Source organism: Monodon monoceros, unplaced genomic scaffold (genome assembly GCF_005190385.1).
Source record: "Monodon monoceros isolate NGI ecotype Baffin Bay Population unplaced genomic scaffold, NGI_Narwhal_1 Super_Scaffold_8, whole genome shotgun sequence".
In the NCBI taxonomy this organism is placed as follows: Eukaryota; Metazoa; Chordata; class Mammalia; order Artiodactyla; family Monodontidae; genus Monodon; species Monodon monoceros.
Genome location: NW_021703785.1, coordinates 18,514,255 through 18,532,785, shown reverse-complemented (window position 1 = coordinate 18,532,785; position 18,531 = coordinate 18,514,255).

The following is an 18,531-nucleotide window of genomic DNA, read 5'->3' as shown; positions in this document are numbered from 1 at the left end:
TAATGTGGTCCTCGGCTTCCTGTTCCCCCTGCATTGCAGTCTCTCCCCTATTTTTCTCTCTCTCTTCTATAATAGCGTAAAACCTACTTAAAACTTTGTCGTGTGTGCTGCTGTACGCACATGCATCCCTACACACAAACAATGGCATATGCCTTTTAAATGCTTGGGGTGGTCTAGCCGTGCAAGTCTTTATCCTAGTGTCTTAGTCTGTGTAACCAGGAAAAAGGTGGGTGCTTTTCCATCCAAAGGGCTCTTGCACCAAGATGTGAATATATGATACATAATAGAAATATATAATTTTAATTGACACATTTATTATTAGATTAATACTTTACTCTTAACGTCTCACCGCCTGTGTTCACCTGGGATGGCAAGTTGTGAGGCCTCCCTCCTTGTTTTCTGAACCCAACTTAATACCCAACATTACCACTTTCTCCTTTATTGCACAATTTGAGAAGCATTTTTAAAACATACATGGACCAAATAATGAACTGTGTGTGGTAGTAACTTTTAATCAGAGACTCCCAGTCCTACCTAAACTATAGAAGATTAAATAACCAGAGAGGGAAAGAGATCTCCTGGGGCAGGGACCCCAGCCTGCCCACCTCCGCGCCATCAGAGCTCCCACCTCCGCACTTCCTTATCAGACTGGAATAAGAGGACGTTATGGTTAGAAGGAGGGGTTTGAAACTCTTTTTATTTAAGTAGAGAGGTAGTTGGAATGACCCTTTAGTTTTCAGAAAATCCACAAGGAAAAAGTAAGATCTAATAGGTATGCTGAGGAGGAAAGTGGCCAGATAAGGAGAACTGGTACTAATTTCACAAGAGTCACATTCAATCCTATCAACCTCAGTAAGGATACACTTGAAAAGGAGAGAAAGAGCCCCTACTACTGTCACTTCTCCTTTCCTCCCACTCTGTTCTCAGTAAGAGTAGAGAAAAACGTAAAGAAAAAAGGAAGCAGCAATATACACGTGGTGTTGGGCCATATCAGTTCTTACAGTTACAGTTCTTGTTCCTCTTCCTCCCATCCCCAGAGTCTCACTCTGAATACCCGCTCCAAAGCCCTGTGAAAAGTGTAGCTTCTCTAGCACCCCAGCCCCATCAAGCACCTGGTTTCTCCCTCAAAGTCACTCCTGCCTCAGGATGGTCCCCATCCCACTCTCTAACAGGTAGGAGGGAAGAAAACGCCCAATTCCAGGTGGAACGTGTGTATTGTGTGTGTAAAGTGAAAGTTTTGATATCATGCTATACATGACACTTAGGACTTTAAATGCTTTTAATGTAATATATTCCCCAGGAATGGCCTGTGTTTGAAATAGTCCTGACAAAGATAGAAAAGAAACACAACCATCATGAGAGATGTTTATTTTTCAGAGTTTGAGATTATAGATTTACAAATAAACACAAGTACTACGCAACTGGATTATCTGCATTTTCAAGGGGATTAGTATGAACTAAATGCTTCATGGTGCAGATTATCTGGCAAATTTTATCACAATGGATGATAGTGTTTAGACTGGGAATCTCTGTTCAGGGTAATTCTGTCAATACAGATCAGAACACCCGTAATGGTTTTTCTGTCTGCAATTGCAAATAACCTTTTCTTGTTTGACTTTACAAATCTGCATGGTATCAGTTGCCAGTGTCCCTGAGGATTTATTTATGCAGAGGAAATCTCTGTTCAGGGTAATTCTGTCAATACAGATCAGAACACCCGTAATGGTTTTTCTGTCTCCAATTGCAAATAACCTTTTCTTGTTTGACTTTACAAATCTGCATGGTATCAGTTGCCAGTGTCCCTGAGGATTTATTTATGCAGAGGAAATCACTTCGATTCATAGAACTAATTTATATTTTAATTACTAACTTGGCAGGACACTTGGTCAATTTGCCAACACAATAGCAAATAAGATCAATAATTAAACTTTGGAGAAATGTGAAGTTAGGAATTTCTCAACCCACCAACTATTTACTGTTTGTTGATTTCAATTTTATTAAAATCATTACTAAAATGTTGAATGGGCAAAAGGTTATTTTCTTGAATATTCTGGCATCCATCAGTGCCAACATTATAGAGTAGAATTCATGAATTCAACCTAAAAATAAACAACTCCTTATCATTTGTACTTGCTCTAAAATGAGGAATTGAATAAGCAAGTGGAATTGGTGCAGGTAACAGGTTTAGGTTTTTTAATAACCATGACCTCATTCACATGTTGCTTGCTGTTTCATTGAAGCACTGTGGGATTCAAAGAGAGTTTGCAAATATCTAAGACAAGATCATTTCCTTTAAGAAGTACAAGGGCAATTTAGGGAGATTAATTCAGTATAAAGTTAATTATAATACTACATGATAAGTTCTGTAACAGAAATGTGACTATTGTGAGATCGTGAGAGCATATAGAGTCCTACCTAGAATGATCAGAAAGGCAGATAATTAATCCTGAAAGATTGACAAGAATAAGAAAATGAGGAAGAAGCACATTTCAAAAAGAAAGGAAGGCATAATCAGGAAAAAAAAAAAAATTTATATATATATATATATAAGCCATATAGTCAAATGCTGCTTAAAAACCATTGCAAAATGGGTATTTTTCAATAATAAAGACTTAGGAAGATGCACAAAGTTCTCTGGGCCCAGTATCCATCCACCAACTTTGTTTTTGTCCTGAGATTATTAAATGACTGTGGATTCTATGTTGACTGTATGTGAATAACTGTTTGTAGATATCTATAGTATGCTGTGGGAAAGAGAACATTAGACTGAGGCCAAAGAAACCTGAATTGTAGTATAGTTTTGATAACCCTGGGCATGTATCCGATACATTATGCACTCTGATACAATAATGCAGCAGTTAAGTATATAGCAGAGGACTCACGAATGTGTATCTGTTACCACCTAATGGTGGATCCTGGGCCTATGTGTTCTCCTAATCTTATAAATTTCAACTATTAAGTGGGGAATTATCAGTGTTAAATCAACATTTGAAAAATAGATGGAAAAGTTGAGCACAAAAACAGTTGACTCTCTTGGCAAAAAGCCATTACATAAGTAATATTCTTTCTGAGAATAATATTGCAAAGTTAATATATTGGAGAGAATTCAGATATCCCTCTAGTGTGTTCCGTCTGCTTCATGTAGACCATCTCTCAGTGACCTTTCAGATTTCTGGAGAGAACATCTTGAGCTGCATCAAGGTCACAGGCTTGTGAACTTACGATTGCGATTATCTTTTAAAATTTTGTCTCACTTATGAAAAGTGATTTTCTCATGAAAGTCTACCTCCATGTACAAGTACAATACACCTACACCTTATTATCAAAGGAACATTTATTCTTGCTCAAGTAAATTAGGATTTGCACACCAAAAAGAATTATTTGATTGGAACCAATTTGAGTATCAGTGTAAATAGAGAGAGGTGAAGTGGTCTAGGACAAAGGTGGAAATCAAAAAGTTTTCAAATTTAGCAAAATCTGAAAAAAGAGATTTTCTTTCTTTCTTTTTTAAGTCACTGGATTGGAATCACTAAAAATCTTACTTTATAGTCCAGTCACACTTGCTGCTCCACACTACACAAAGGAAAATTCTTTCAACATCATGATGACCTGTGGCCATACCATTTCTGAAACTTTTCTAAATACCCTTTAGTGAGGTATCCAACAATGTCACAGAAGCAACAAGCATGTGCTATGTGACCAGGAATAATTCTATGTCTTATTATGATATGCAAAGGGCACATGGTGTGCCCAAAATCCATCTCTAAATGGGATGTCCAAATTTGACTTTAAAATGTGGTGATAGAGCCTGGCTTTGCAAGGCTAAGCTCTACAGTGTCGTAGAGAAGGAATAAAGGATCCATTTCTCTGCTTTTATGTGCGATTGCTTGCTAAACCCGAGACTTACGATGTCTACTGATAGCATAGAACTAAAATAGTTGCAGTAAGGAATTCATACCTTCACGATGCCAGATTCTGTTTCAAGTAGCAAATCACTAGGGATTTTTAGTAGATTCATAAAAACAAAGAAAGAAAAAAAGAAGGGAATGAATGAAGGAACTCTTCATTAAACAGGGGAAAGGGAATATAATCAAAGAAAAGTTTTCATTACTACAAAGAAATAAATCAAGTTCAAGATTGGATAGAAATTTGCTTCATTGTATAATAACTCTTTATCCTCACCTGTTGATTTAATAGTCGATATATTGGGTTACAATGATTTTTCTTTCATCATTGCTACTGTTCCATATTTCCTAGTGTTTTTTTACTCTTAATAAAAAAAGGATGACTTTGTCTAGCAACTATGAATGTCAAAGTAGATTTCCCTCAGTTTTAAATAGAGACACTGTGTTCTTTTTCTGTTTGTTTCAACACTTCGCAGGGAAATCTAACAGTGTTAAAAATAAGAAACCCTATCATATTTTCAACTCATAAAACAGGGGTTGGAGGTACTTAAAAAATAGAAGCACTTAACTTTCAAAATTATCAAAATTCCTGAATTATATTCACTGTGCACAACAAGGTTGAATGACTCTCCTTAAGCAATAGATTAACCTATTGTTCTATTCCCCATTTGTAGTGCTATCAGAAACATATAAATGTGTTTTGTTTTCTATTGATTTGTTCCTTTCATCAAGTAAAGATTTATGTCTTGTTTTCTAAAGAGCCTTGAAATACAATCTGCTTCTTTGGTCCCAGACATTTCAATAGAACCTTATATAAACCAGATGCCTTGGTTTCTTCAACCTCATCACTAATGTCAGTGCATTTTAATGTCTTCTTTTTTATCCATTAAATAAATTAAACAAATTAGCATACGGGTACAAGCCAGAAAGTTTAAAAAATCAATCCAAACCCTAAGAAATCAAACCAAAAAACAAACCAAAAAGAACCACAGCAGCTCTTGATTTCTAAATTGCATGGATATCATGTTCCAGGAGTTATTAGTGAATTGTGTGGAAGATTGAATGTCTCTGTATTTTGAAAAATGTTTTTCATAATGTTTGTTTTCTATGAAAACCTAAAATATTAAATAAAATATCTTCATAGTTCAGTTTTATGAGAGGGGATTTGGAAAACTCAGTGATGTTCCAGTTTGAAATGTCAGCCACATCTTCCTCCCCTGTTGTAAATTCAGCTGTGGGAGAAGTATGTTCTCTTCCTATACTCAACTTTAATATTAAAAATATTTATAGTAGAAAAAAGAACCTCAAGGCTTTAGCTGCAGCAGACAGCCAAAGAAGTGAAGAGTTCATTGAATTCCCAATCAAAGCAGAAGGAGGAACTATAGTCAGTGTTCACAGGCCAAGCACAAAAAGTAAAGGAGAGTTTCTGGGCTGCTAACTCGGGGAGGTGGGTGCCCAGTGAAATCACACATATATACCATACAGATGTCTGTGTGTATTAGTTAGGATTCTCCAGAGAACCAATATAATTGTGCGTGTATGTATGTATGTGTGCACTTATATATAAAGAGATTTATTATAAGGAATTGGCTCATGCAGTTATGGAGGTTTGCCAGTCCTAACATCCACAGGGTGAGTTGGCAACCTGGAGACCCAGGAGAGCCAGTGGTTTAGTTCCAGTCCAAGTCCAAAGGCCTGAGCATCCAGAGAGTGGATGGTATAAGCCCAGTCTGATGTTCCGGCAGGCTCAAGATCCAGGAAGTTGTAGTTCCAGTCCAAAGGCAGGAAAAAAGCCAATGTCCTAGTTGAAAGGCCATCAGATAGGAAGTATTCTCTGTTGCTTGGTGGAGAGACTGCCTTTTTGTTCTATTCAAGCCTTCAACTGCTTGGATGAGGCCCACCCACACTGACGAAGGCAATCTGCTTTACTCAGTCTACTGATTTAAATGTTACACTCATCCAAAAACACCTTCACAGAAGCAACTAGAATTATATTTGACCAAATATCTGGCCACCTCATGGCCCAGTCAAGCTGACACATTAAAATAACCGTCACAATATGCCAAACATTAATAAATCAGAAATAGAGCATCTAGGGGTTAGAAAAACCTTGTTTTCTCTTCAAGGATATCTCTGTTCTTTAGTGTTGTTGTTCTCTCTTTTCTGCATTGACACTTAGCACAGTAAAGACCTGATGGTAGGGATGAAGGAGTGGGGAGTAGAGAATGAAAGTAACAGGGTTCGCACAATTCTGGCTACTAAACCTTAGTTCCTCAAGAACTGTGTATAGCTGGGCTGATTTTATTTCTGTCTGAACTATGTAAACTGAGAATAGTTTGCAGGCAGATTTTTTTTTGTTGTGTTTTTTTTCAAGTGGTTCTGGTAATGAAAGTATTATAGGACAAGCAAACATTTAAACTGAAAACCTCAGCTAGTAAAGACCTCTGCTTTAATCTTCTACATGAGAGGTAACTACTATTGCTAATTTCCAGATCTATTATCAACTTGGAGTGGGATTGGAGAGGCTCTTCTGATATAATTAGTGGTACTCACAAAAGAACTACCACTTTCAAAAGAGACAAACTGAAGCACTGGTAAGGAACTGATCACCTCCGTTAATACCTTATTTAGCAAAAAGATCCTAATGTAAATATCAAAGCATGATTCTACACTCCGAGAGTATCTGGTTTGTTACAAACCACGAAGTGACACTTTCTAAACTCTTGAACAGCCAAGGAACAAGAAAGAAGATACATAACAGGGGCCAAAAAACCAACACTAAGAGCTGACAAACTACAGCCCATGGGCTGGCCACCTGTTTTTTTAGATACATTTTTACTGGAAGTAGCCATGCTCATTCTTCTTTGATACTGTCTGTGGCTACTTTTGCATTATGACAACAGGGTTACATAGTTGTGACAGACCCCATATGGCCAACAAACCAAAAATATATTTGCTCTCTGAGTTTTAGCAGAAAAGGTTTGGGAGGCAGATTATTGACCAAATAATATTTCAACATTTACTATATGCTAAGTGGTAAGAATATAAAAGTGGGGAAACAAGAAGATAAAGATCCCTGACCTTTTAGAACTTACCTTCCAGAGTCAGCTAATATTCTATCATTACAATTCCATTTAATCCCCCCCAATCCTTTCCCTCTTTATAAAATATTTCAGTTATTTAAGGTTGCTCTTGGTAACATAAAACTTCCAATCACGTTTGTGCTTTATTCCTCTCTTGTATTAATGTTTAAGTTGTGCTGCTACTCACAGAATTTTGTGAGACTTGAAAGCATGTAGTATTTTCTGAGGAATTTTACTCTTTCTTAGAAAAGGGGGTAATGAAACAAAACAGTGACTTTTGTTTCATAACAAAAAGAGACTTGTTCACCACCTAGAAACCCATCTGGGCACCACTGGATTGTCTAGTTCCCCCATTGTTGCCTGAAATGTAGGCTAATGATCATACCCACCCACCGCATGGTTTAGTATGAAGATTACATGAGAGAATGCACAAAAGATATTCATCACTGTGAGTGGCACAAGACAAATAGGCAACAAATATTTGATTAAGAAATGTCAAATTATGTGTTATTCAGAGATATTTAAACCTAACATAAATTCATGATCTTTGTTCCTAGCTTATCAAGATAAAAACCTCCTTGTATTATTCATCACCTCCATCATTTTGCCTTACAGTGGTTCTATTTCACTCTCTACTAGGAAACTCCAAGCTTCTTAGGGATATCATTTCTTCTCCATCTATAAAACCCATCTGGTTTTTAAAACATTTATGATGAAGTCAGCACTCAAGAAATCTCTTTTGAACTAAATTGAATCAACAGTGGGTTTCGTGAAAAACAATCTAATAAATGCATAGTTGAGTACGTATTTTCAAAGAACCCCAAGTCCTATTTTATGGAACAAACAAATAGGGATACTTTTTTGCAGACTCATGTTACAAAAACTATACATGCTATTTGACATAACAGTTTGCCATATGGCAACCATGAGAGTCTCACAGAACTTAACCATTGAAATTATGTTATTTGTCTCACAGTGTTTGTGTAATCATTGATACAGTTGGCTCTGCACAACTTAGAGAAGCACAATTTTGTCATAATTGACTAACAAGATGACATTTGGTAAAGAAAGTTTTTACTAAAGGAAATGAGCTGCCCCAGAGTGTGGAGGCTACACTTCTTTCTTTCAGGTTAATGTGACCCATTAATACATTTCAGAGTTTCTGGTGCATTCAAAATGGGTTTATTAAATTCCTCTGCAAAGATTTTTTTTTTTAAATCTTCAAAAGTATCATAATCCATTTTAAAGGAAATTCTGAAAAATTAAAGCAAGGGAGCCCCCTTGTGGACTGATTCCATGCCATGTACAAGAAATTACAAGTTAAATCAGTGATTTCACCAGTATTTATAAGATAAATTCAATAATGACTGAATAGAAACAATTTATTTTCAGGTGGATCCCATCAGAAATGGATTACAAACTGTTTTGTCATATATTTTGATACATACCTACTCAATAGGATGCAAAGTAATCCCTAAAACCAGCACTGCTTGGATAAATCCTGAATCTGGCCCAAACAAACTGTTCTATCCCTAAGTGGTTTCTCCAACAAAGCCATCCAAAGGATTTATTCCAGAATCAGTGGCTCATTCAAGCCCTCAAATGTGTAATTGGCATTGGAAATCAGATATGTTCCTCCACAAGAGAGTGAATTTAAACAAAGGTAGGTGAATTTATTGGTGAATCCAATTTGTTTAACAAATTGGTACCTGTTATTTAAAAATATACCTGTTACTATTTCTACCTAGAAAACTGCTTTAAAAGATACATAAAAATATATCCTGTTATCTTAGTGAAACTTTTCTAGTCTTAAAAGTTCAGAATGAAGTAAAAGTGAAGTATAACTGGATTTATGAGCAGCAACAGAGAAACAAGTGCCCTTCCTTTTGGCTAAGCTCCTCTATCTCTCATCTCAGCAGCAGATCTTAAAGCAAACTTTTTTTTAAAGTCTCGTTTTGTGTTTTCCCATCTATCCTCATTTCTCCCATGGCACTATATTTGGACCAAAGAATAAAAACCAAAGTAAGTAGTTACAAAAAATAATCATAGTTATTAATTTTTCCACATGTTTAATACCATAAAAAATCTTTATGCACACTTTAAAAAGAGGACTGCATGCTCTGGTAATAGTTTATAAATTTATTGACTTTTTATTGCATTGGAAAATTGCCCAGACGTTAGCGGGTAGAGATAAACCCAATTTGATTTATACAATTTGAATACAACTCCTGATCTCTATTTGAAAACTCCTCTGATGTTTTCTTTTCTTCATGAGTGGTGTTAGTTGTCTGTGTTTTTCTAAGGTATAAAAAACATGCTGTTTAAAACCACACAAATGACTGCAATTCCCTCTGCACAATATATTGTCATAATTTTTTCTCTGATGTAGATTGCTTTTTTTAAGTTAAATATTTCCATGAATGGAAAGAGATAATAAAATGGTGACAGGATGACAGCTAAAGTGCTCTGCATATGAAATTCATGAAATTCAGGGGTTTGGAAGCAGTCTAAAGGACTGGGAGATGTGAGAGCTACTGAGGGACTGAGAATATGTGTAGTCTGAAGAAGACGGAGGGAAACGCCACTCAGTATACAATTTCTGGCTATTGGGCTTTCAGGCACAATGATGTCTAATTCTATCAGTATTTCAGGGTGTTTTTTTTTTTACTGTGTGGTAGACCACTCTTCCCATCACCAAAAACCTCTGCAGAAGTTACCAAATCAAAACTGCCTTGTGTGCGTGTTGTGTTGAAGAAAGCATAGAAAATGAGCTGCACCACATGGATATGGAAGGTTGGGGCTGAGGAGGGTTCAGCAGTGTGCAGTGTGACAGCCCAAGCATCCCACAGCAGCAGGGCTCAAGTCAAAAAATGACCATCAGAACATAAACTTTCAAATTTAGACAAACCGTGAGACTTCCTACAGGACATGGGTCATTGGCCAAGATAATCCCAGGTAACAGCCTAATTCCACAATTACTGCAAGCTCCTCTAATCTATACTATCATCACAGCCTTATAATTGTTCTACCTACAACTCTGACCGCCTACAAAACAAACATTATTTTCACCCAATGTTGAAGATGCTTTCGTGGCTTAAAACCACTCCTGAGATAAAGTCTCTGCCTACACCTCTAGCTCCTCCACATTCATCTTCACAACTTTGTCTTTGGACTCCAGCCACTTTGACCTCTCAGCCTCTCTAACATGTGAATTCCATCTCAGACCAATAGCCTGTGCTATGCCTAGAATATTAGCACCCTTCATTAACTTGATTTATGGAAGCCTTTTCATGACATCCTCGATTCCTTTCCAACTGACAGCAAGCTTACTAAAGCAAGGCATGTGTTCCATCATTGGGCAACTTTTCAGCAACATATCCACTTATGCCATATCCTCTAACCCATCACTGGATAAGTCCACTTCACTTACACCTCTCATTTTAACAACATTAACAGAAGAGAAAACATCTTCTGGAGGATTATCACTTAGCATCTTTCACATCTTTCTGCCATGCTTTCTGTGGCTGCCTGTGAGACCGTATCACAGATGTCCTTATCCTACCATGTGTTCCCTGTTAGATTGTCCTTCTCCCTTGTCCACAACCAACCTGAGTCCTTGGAGGGACTAGTTGTTCAGGAGCCTAGTTTCATGAAGCTAAGTAATCATTCATCTAGCTTGAATTGATAGACTACCTTACTTCGGTTTTCAAGACCAACCCTGTTATGACTTACGGTCATTCATTTCTAAGTTCTAGAAGCTCCAGACTCCCAGAATACCCAATTTCACTCTTCTGTGCATTCTCTACTCAGAGATCTACAAAACTTTTCCACTGTACTCTCTGGAAGTCCTATGGAATAACCCAAAAACCTCTATAATCTTCAAATTTGTTTAGCTTTTATATCACCTTCTTATGTCATCTAAAACCTAGCTTTGTCGAGAATACTGTTTCCCTGAAACCCTCTGAGATGGAGCTTTGTTTTTGCTCATACTTAAAATGGAGTTATGGAATTCTCTTTATTACAAGACTTTAAGGATCTATTTAATAATCATTACACTGAAATGGAGGATACTGAGAAGTGATTGCCTCCAGGTCTGAGATATTTCCAACATCTCTGATTTTTATTTTACCCCAAACACCAAATAAAATCCTTGTGAACCCATACGTTTTCTTCCTCAGCTTCCTTTTATATGAAGGGGAAAAAAGAATATAGATGTTAAATGCGTACCAATCAATAATAAAAATATCTTAGTTCCTCTTCTACTCCACAATGATTTCTAAATTAAGTGGCATTACTGGTAATGTCTGGCATTCTAGATGATGCATTTTCAGAGTAATATTTTTTCTCCTCAGATAGATGGAATTCAACAGCTAATGCCAATAATTCCTTCTTTGGCACTCCAGTATAGGCTGTGGAGGGAATTGTTTCCTACACATTGATACTGACTGTACAAAATAAGCTGTGGTTTCCACTTCAGGTATAAAAAGGAAACTACATAGAGCATCTAACACAATAGTAACAACAGGGCATAAGATTTAAGCACCTGGAGAACTTAAGCATCCAGCCATTATTCAGAAGAGGCTTGAAATGTATGTGAAAATGGAAAAGATGTTACTTAGGAAGAACTGAAATAATTAAACATCTATCGCAACTATTAGCACAGAGAATGGAAGGACTGTAAGAAAGTTTGAAACTCTAACCTTTGGTAGATAGGCAACAACAAATACCTATAATCCTCAAATTTGTTTAACGTTCCTCACCTTCTTCCCTTAACTGAAAACTGGCCTCTGAAAGAATACTGCCCTGTAGCCCACTCAGGTGGAAGCTTGGCTTTCATTACATCTATGTGCGGCGGAGGTGGGAGTATCGTCCTGCTCGGTCCTATTGTGACTTCCAATCTGTGTTTACCTCCTGTGTCTTTCAAGGCACACACTGTCTTGAAGGACATTCCCTGGCTACTCTTCCCTGGGTGATCATAAACTGACCTCCCAGTAATTCCTTTTCATTTGCTGAAGACTTCAGCACTTGCTCATTTTTTCTCTCTATCCCTACTCTTAATATCATTCTTGATCAAATCAACAATTGTGGTAAATCCAGCAAACAGTAATATCTGACACTTTTATAGTGCTTGCAATATGAGAAGCACAGTTAAGAAGTCCCTGTTAATGGGAAGGGGAATAGGAGAGATGCCGTTTAATGGTACAAACCTGCAACTACTAGAGAAATAAGTCCTGGAGATCTAATGCACAGTAGAGCGAATGTGGACAGCAATATTGTTTTATAATTATTAAACTTGCTAAGAGATTCGATCTTAGGTGTTCCCCCCACCCAGCACACACAAATAACAATTATGTGACGTGATACAGGTGCTAACACTGGCTACAATGGCAATCATACTACAGTATATAAACGTGTCAAATCAACATGTTGTATACCTTAAATTTATACAATCTTATATGTCAAATATATTTTAAAGAAAGGGAATTTCAAAAAATAAAAGTCTCTGTTAACAAAGATAATCATCGCAATAACTCTGTACACTAGGAACTATTATTATCTCCATTATGTGGATGAAGAAACTGAGACACAAGATGTCAAGTTACTCACTTGGTTCCTCTAATAAGGAGATAGGATTTGAACCCATAAGATCTGTCACCAGAGTCTGTGAACTTACCAACTAACATCTAGGTGAGGATCACAGATTTTGCTTTTGGAATAGAGTTGTGTTGTACTTCCACACCTAGTCCCTCTAAGCAAAAGAGCATTTCCTTTTCCTATATTCTGCAGAATCAAGAACCCTCACATTTTGGTTATTTCCATATTAGGCCCTCTGTGCTCTCAATCTCCAAAAATAGTTATCGAATCAAGGCAAACAGGAGTGGGGAAAATTTCTCTGCTGATATGGACACAAATAATTATATTAACATAGTCTTAGCTCGTACAAATAGCTTAGCATTCACGATGAAATAAATGTAGGAATACAAAATATAGTTAATGAATGAAGTTACAAAATGAAGTTAATATACCCAATGTGGGTTATGATTTCCTATATATTTGCTTAATGTTTGTTACAAATTTGTCTTTCTGATTTTTAACAGCCAGTATAAAGGGGTAATCATAATATGTTACAAGGTTCATAAAATTAAAGCAAGTCATTTTCTCAGGGGAAGCACAACGTTTCATGAAAATGAGATGAGAGAGATGTTTCCCCAATGGTTCCAATTAAGAAAACATTGTGAAATATTATGAACAACTACCTCATTGGCAACCATGTGCAAGTAAAGCACAAAGATTCATAGAGATAGTTTCTTAAAATATCCCCCAAATATAGGCCAATGGCCTTGCACCAACGTGCAAATCAATAACATTCTCCAGGGGACTAATATAATGTAGTCTTTGTAAGTGCTTTTAGTTAATGAAATTTATTTTTATTTCTCATGTCATAGTAACATTCATGTTTAATTGTTCTTTTTTTTCTAACGTGTGCTATCCTAGATATATCTGCAATCAAGATTTTGTTTATCACAAGAAAAGCTAACAAATAGTGCTTCCAATTTCTCGAAGAATACTTTTTGAAGTCATATAATTATTATGTATCATTAAATATTGGTTAATAATAAGAGAGTTCAAGCCACAGGCCTGTGTGTGAATAACAGTGTACTACATCATAATTAAGACCGTCGCTCTGAAGTCAAAGTGCCTTCATTGAAATCCAGACCCTGACACTTAGTTAGCTGAGTGACCTTGGGCAAGTTTACTGAGAAGGAACTGTTCTGCCCCAATTTCCTCATTTGCAAAATTGGGGTGATATTAGCACATAACCCATGTGGTAGTAATACGAAGTAAATGAGTTTGTATATGTAAGACAGTATAGTGAGTAACAAAAGGATAAGTCAATAAATATCAGTTACAATGATAATGATAATCTTCGTGGTCAAGCTGCCCAGCTTCCTTAACTTTCCAGCTTTCTCGTCAGTATGATGGAGATAATACTACTCAACTATCGTTTTTTGTAAGGATTAAAATATAAAGGTAGCATATAAAAAACATGTAGTTCAGTTTCTGGTCTTTTGGAAGTACACTTGATATATGGTAGCTATTATTACTATCATCCATTTTTCAACAAACTTTAGTGTATGTCTGTTATTAACAAAGCACTTTGCTAGTTCCAGAACAAAGTGGGATATGAGTCTTGAAGGATTTTTTCCCAACTGATCTGTGGAGCACAGCAGATAACCAGGACTAGCAGAACTCTAGTGGCCTCTTAGATGCGAGAAATGAAAGCTGGTCTTTCCTTCCTTTCTGTCTCTCAGGTATTTGCACGCAGAGCAGGGGAACACAATGTGGTCCTTTTCTGGGCTGTGGAGGAGGCGTTTCCACCAGGAGTCCGGTTGGCTGTCCGTCTTGAGTGGGCGTCTGATTGGTGCACACCTGTTCCGGTGAGATGAAGGTGGGTCACTATGCAGTGGGAGGAGGGGTGGGTGAGGCACAGCTTTTCTCCATAAGATCGAGGCACAAACCAGAGTCATTTGAGGATTCCTCTGAATGACTGGATGATCCAGAACTCATGTTGACCACTTTCAGCTAGATTTTAACTCTCATCTGAGGCTCATTTGTGAAACATCAAGGAGTTTTAAAGCAGCTGAAAGTGAAAGAAGCTAATCTGAAAAGGCAACTTACTGTACAGTTCCAACTATATGACATTACGGAAAAGGAAAAACTATAGCTAGAGTTAAAAGATCAGGGGTTGACGGGAAGCAGACGGCTGAATAGGCAGAACACAGAGGTTTTGGGGAGGGCACTGAAAATGCTCTGTGTGATACCATAATGATGGATACATGTCATTATATATTTATCCCAATACATAGAATGTACAACACCAAGAGTGAAATGTAATATAAACTACGAACTTTGGATAATAATGATGTGTCAATGTAGGTTCCTCAGCTGTAACAAATGTACTACTCTGGTGGGGGATTTCGATTACGGGGGAATCTATGCATGAGTGGGGGTAGGTGATATATTGGAAATCTCTGTACCTTTCCCTCAATTTTGCTGTGAATCTTTTTATTTATTTATTTTTTTACATCTTTATTGGAGTATAATTACTTTACAATGGTGTGTTAGTTTCTGCTTTATAAAAAAGTGAATCAGTTATACATATACATATGTTCCCATATCTCTTCCCTCTTACGTCTCCCTCACTCCCACCCTCCCTATCCCACCCCTCCAGGCGGTCACAAAGCACCAAGCTGATCTCCCTGTGCTATGCGGCTGCTTCCCACTAGCTATCTACCTTACTTTTGGTAGTGTGTATATGTCCACGCCTCTCTCTCGCTTTGTCACAGCTTACCTTTCCCCCTCCCCATATCCTCAAGTCCATTCTCTAGTAGGTCTGTGTCTTTATTCCTGTCTTATCCCAAGATTCTTCATGAAATTTTTTTTCTTAAATTCAAAATATATGTGTTAGCATACATTTGTCGTTCTCTTTCTGACTTACTTCACTCTGTATGACAGACTCTAGGTCTATCCACCTCATTACAAATATCTCAATTTCGTTTCTTTTTATGGCTGAGTAATATTCCATTGTGTATATGTGCCACACCTTCTTTATCCATTCATTCGATAATGGACACTTAGGTTGTTTCCATCTCCAGGCTATTGTAAATAGAGCTGCAATGAACATTTCGGTACATGACTCTTTTTGAATTATGGTTTTCTCAGGGTATATGCCCAGTACTGGGATTGCTGGTTCATATGGTAGTTCTATTTGTAGTTTTTTGAGGAACCTCCATACTGTTCTCCACAGTGGCTATATCAATTTACATTTCCACCAACAGTGAAAGAGGGTTCCCTTTTCTCCACACCCTCTCCAGCATTTATTGTTTGTAGATTTTTTGATGATGGCCATTCTGACTGGTGTGAGATGATATCTCATTTTAGTTCTGATTTGCATTTCTCTAATAATTAATGAAGTTGAGCATTCTTTCATGTGTTTGTTGGCAGTCTGTATATCTTCTTTGGAGAAATGTCTATTTAGGTCTTCTGCCCGTTTTTGGATTGGGTTGTTTGTATTTTTGATATTGAGCTGCATGAGTTGCTTGTATATTTTGGAGATTAATCCTTTGTCAGTTGCTTCATTTGCAAATATTTTCTCCCATTCGGAGAGTTGTCTTTTCATCTTGTTTATGGCTTCCTTTGTTGTGCAAAAGCTTTGAAGTTTCATTAGGTCCCATTTGTTTATTTTTGTTTTTATTTCCATTTCTCTAGGAGGTGGGTCAGAAAGGATCTTGCTGTGATTTATGTCATAGAGTGTTCTGCCTATGTTTTCCTCTAAGAGTTTGATAGTTTCTGGCCTTACATTTAGGTCTTTAATCCATTTTGAGCTTATTTTTGTGTATGGTGTTAGAGAGTGATCTAATCTCATACTTCTGCATGTACCTGTCCAGTTTTCCCAGCACCACTTATTGTAGAGGCTGTCCTTTCTCCACTGTACATTCCTGCCTCCTTTATCAAAGATAAGGTGACCATATGTGCGTGGGTTTGTCTCTGGGCTTTCTTCCTGTTCCATTGATCTATCTTTTTGTTTTTGTGCCAGTACCATACTGTCTTGATTACTATAGCTTTGTAGTATAGTCTGAGGTCAGGGAGCCTGATTCCTCCAGCTCCATTTTTCGTTCTCAAGATTGCTTTGGCTATTCGGGGTCTTTTGTGTTTATATACAAAATGTGAAATTTTTTGTTCTAGTTCTGTGAAGAATGCCAGTGGTAGTTTGATAGGGATTGCATTGAATCTGTAGATTGCTTTGGGTAGTAAAGTCATTTTCACAATGTTGATTCTTCCAATCCAAGAACATGGTATATCTCTCCATCTATTTGTATCATCTTTAATTTCTTTCAGCAGTGTCTTATAATTTTCTGCATACAGGTTTTTTGTCTCCTTACATAGGTTTATTCCTAGATATTTTATTCTTTTTGTTGCAGTGGTAAATGGGAGTGTTTTCTTGATTTCACTTTCAGATTTTTCATCATTAGTGTATAGGAATGCCAGAGATTTCTGTGCATTAATTTTGTATCCTGCTACTTTACCTAATTCATTGATTAGCTCTAGTAGTTTTCTGGTAGCATCTTTAGGCTTCTCTATGTATAGTATCATGTCATCTGCAAACAGTGACAGCTTTACTTCTTCTTTTCTGATTTGGATTCCTTTTATCTCCTTTTCTTCTCTGATTGCTATGGCTAAAACTTCCAAAACTATGCTGAATAAGAGTGGTGAGAGTGGGCAACCTTGTCTTGTTCCTGATCTTAGTGGAAATTCTTTCAGTTTTTCACCATTGAGGATGATGTTGGCTGTGGGTTTGTCATATATGGCCTTTATTATGTTGAGGAAAGTTCCCTCTATGCCTACTTTCTGCAGGGTTTTTATCATAAATGGGTGTTGAATTTTGTCAAAAGCTTTCTCTGCATTTATTGAGATAATCATATGGTTTTTCTCCTTCAATTAGTTAATATGGTGTATCACATTGATTGTTTTGTCTATATTGAAGAATCCTTGCATTCCTGGAATAAACGCCAATTGATCATAGTGTATGATCCTTTTAATGTGCTGTTGGATTCTGTTTGCTAGTATTTTGTTGAGGATTTTTGCATCTATGTTCATCAGTGATATTGGCCTGTAGTTTTCTTTCTTTGTGACATCCTTGTCTGGTTTTGGTATCAAAGTGATGGTGGCCTCGTAGAATGAGTTTGGTAGTGTTCCTCCCTCTGCTATATTTTGGAAGAGTTTGAGAAGGATAGGTGTTAGCTCTTCTCTAAATGTTTGATAGAATTCGCCTATGAAGCCATCTGGTCCTGGGCTTTTGTTTGTTGGAAGATTTTTAATCACAGTTTCAATTTCACTGCTTGTGATTGGTCTGTTCATATTTTCTATTTCTTCCTGATTCAGTCTTGGCAGGTTGTGCGTTTCTAAGAATGTCCATTTCTTCCAGGTTGTCCATTTTATTGGCATAGAGTTGCTTGTAGTAATCTCTCATGATCTTTTGTATTTCTGCAGTGTCAGTTGTTACTTCTCTTTTTTCATTTCTAAATCTATTTATTTGAGTCTTCTCCCTTTTTTTCTTGATGAGTCTGGCTAATGGTTTATCAATTTTGTTTATCTTCTCAAAGAACCAGCATTTAGTTTTATTGATCTTTGCTATCATTTCCTTCATTTCTTTTTCATTTATTTCTGATCTGATTTTTATGATTTCTTTCCTTCTAACTTTGGGGGTTTTTTGTTCTTCTTTCTCTAATTGCTTTAGGTGCAAGGTTAGGTTGTTTATTCAAGATGTTTCCTGTTTCTTAAGGTAGGATTGTATTGCTATAAACTTCCCCCTTAGAACTGCTTCTGCTGCATCCCATAGGTTTTGGGTCGTCGTGTCTCCACTGTCATTTGTTTCTAGGTATTTTTGGATTTCCTCTTTGATTTCTTCAGTGATCACTTCGTTATTAAGTAGTGTATTGTTTAGCCTCCATGTGTTTGTAATTTTTACAGATCTTTTCCTG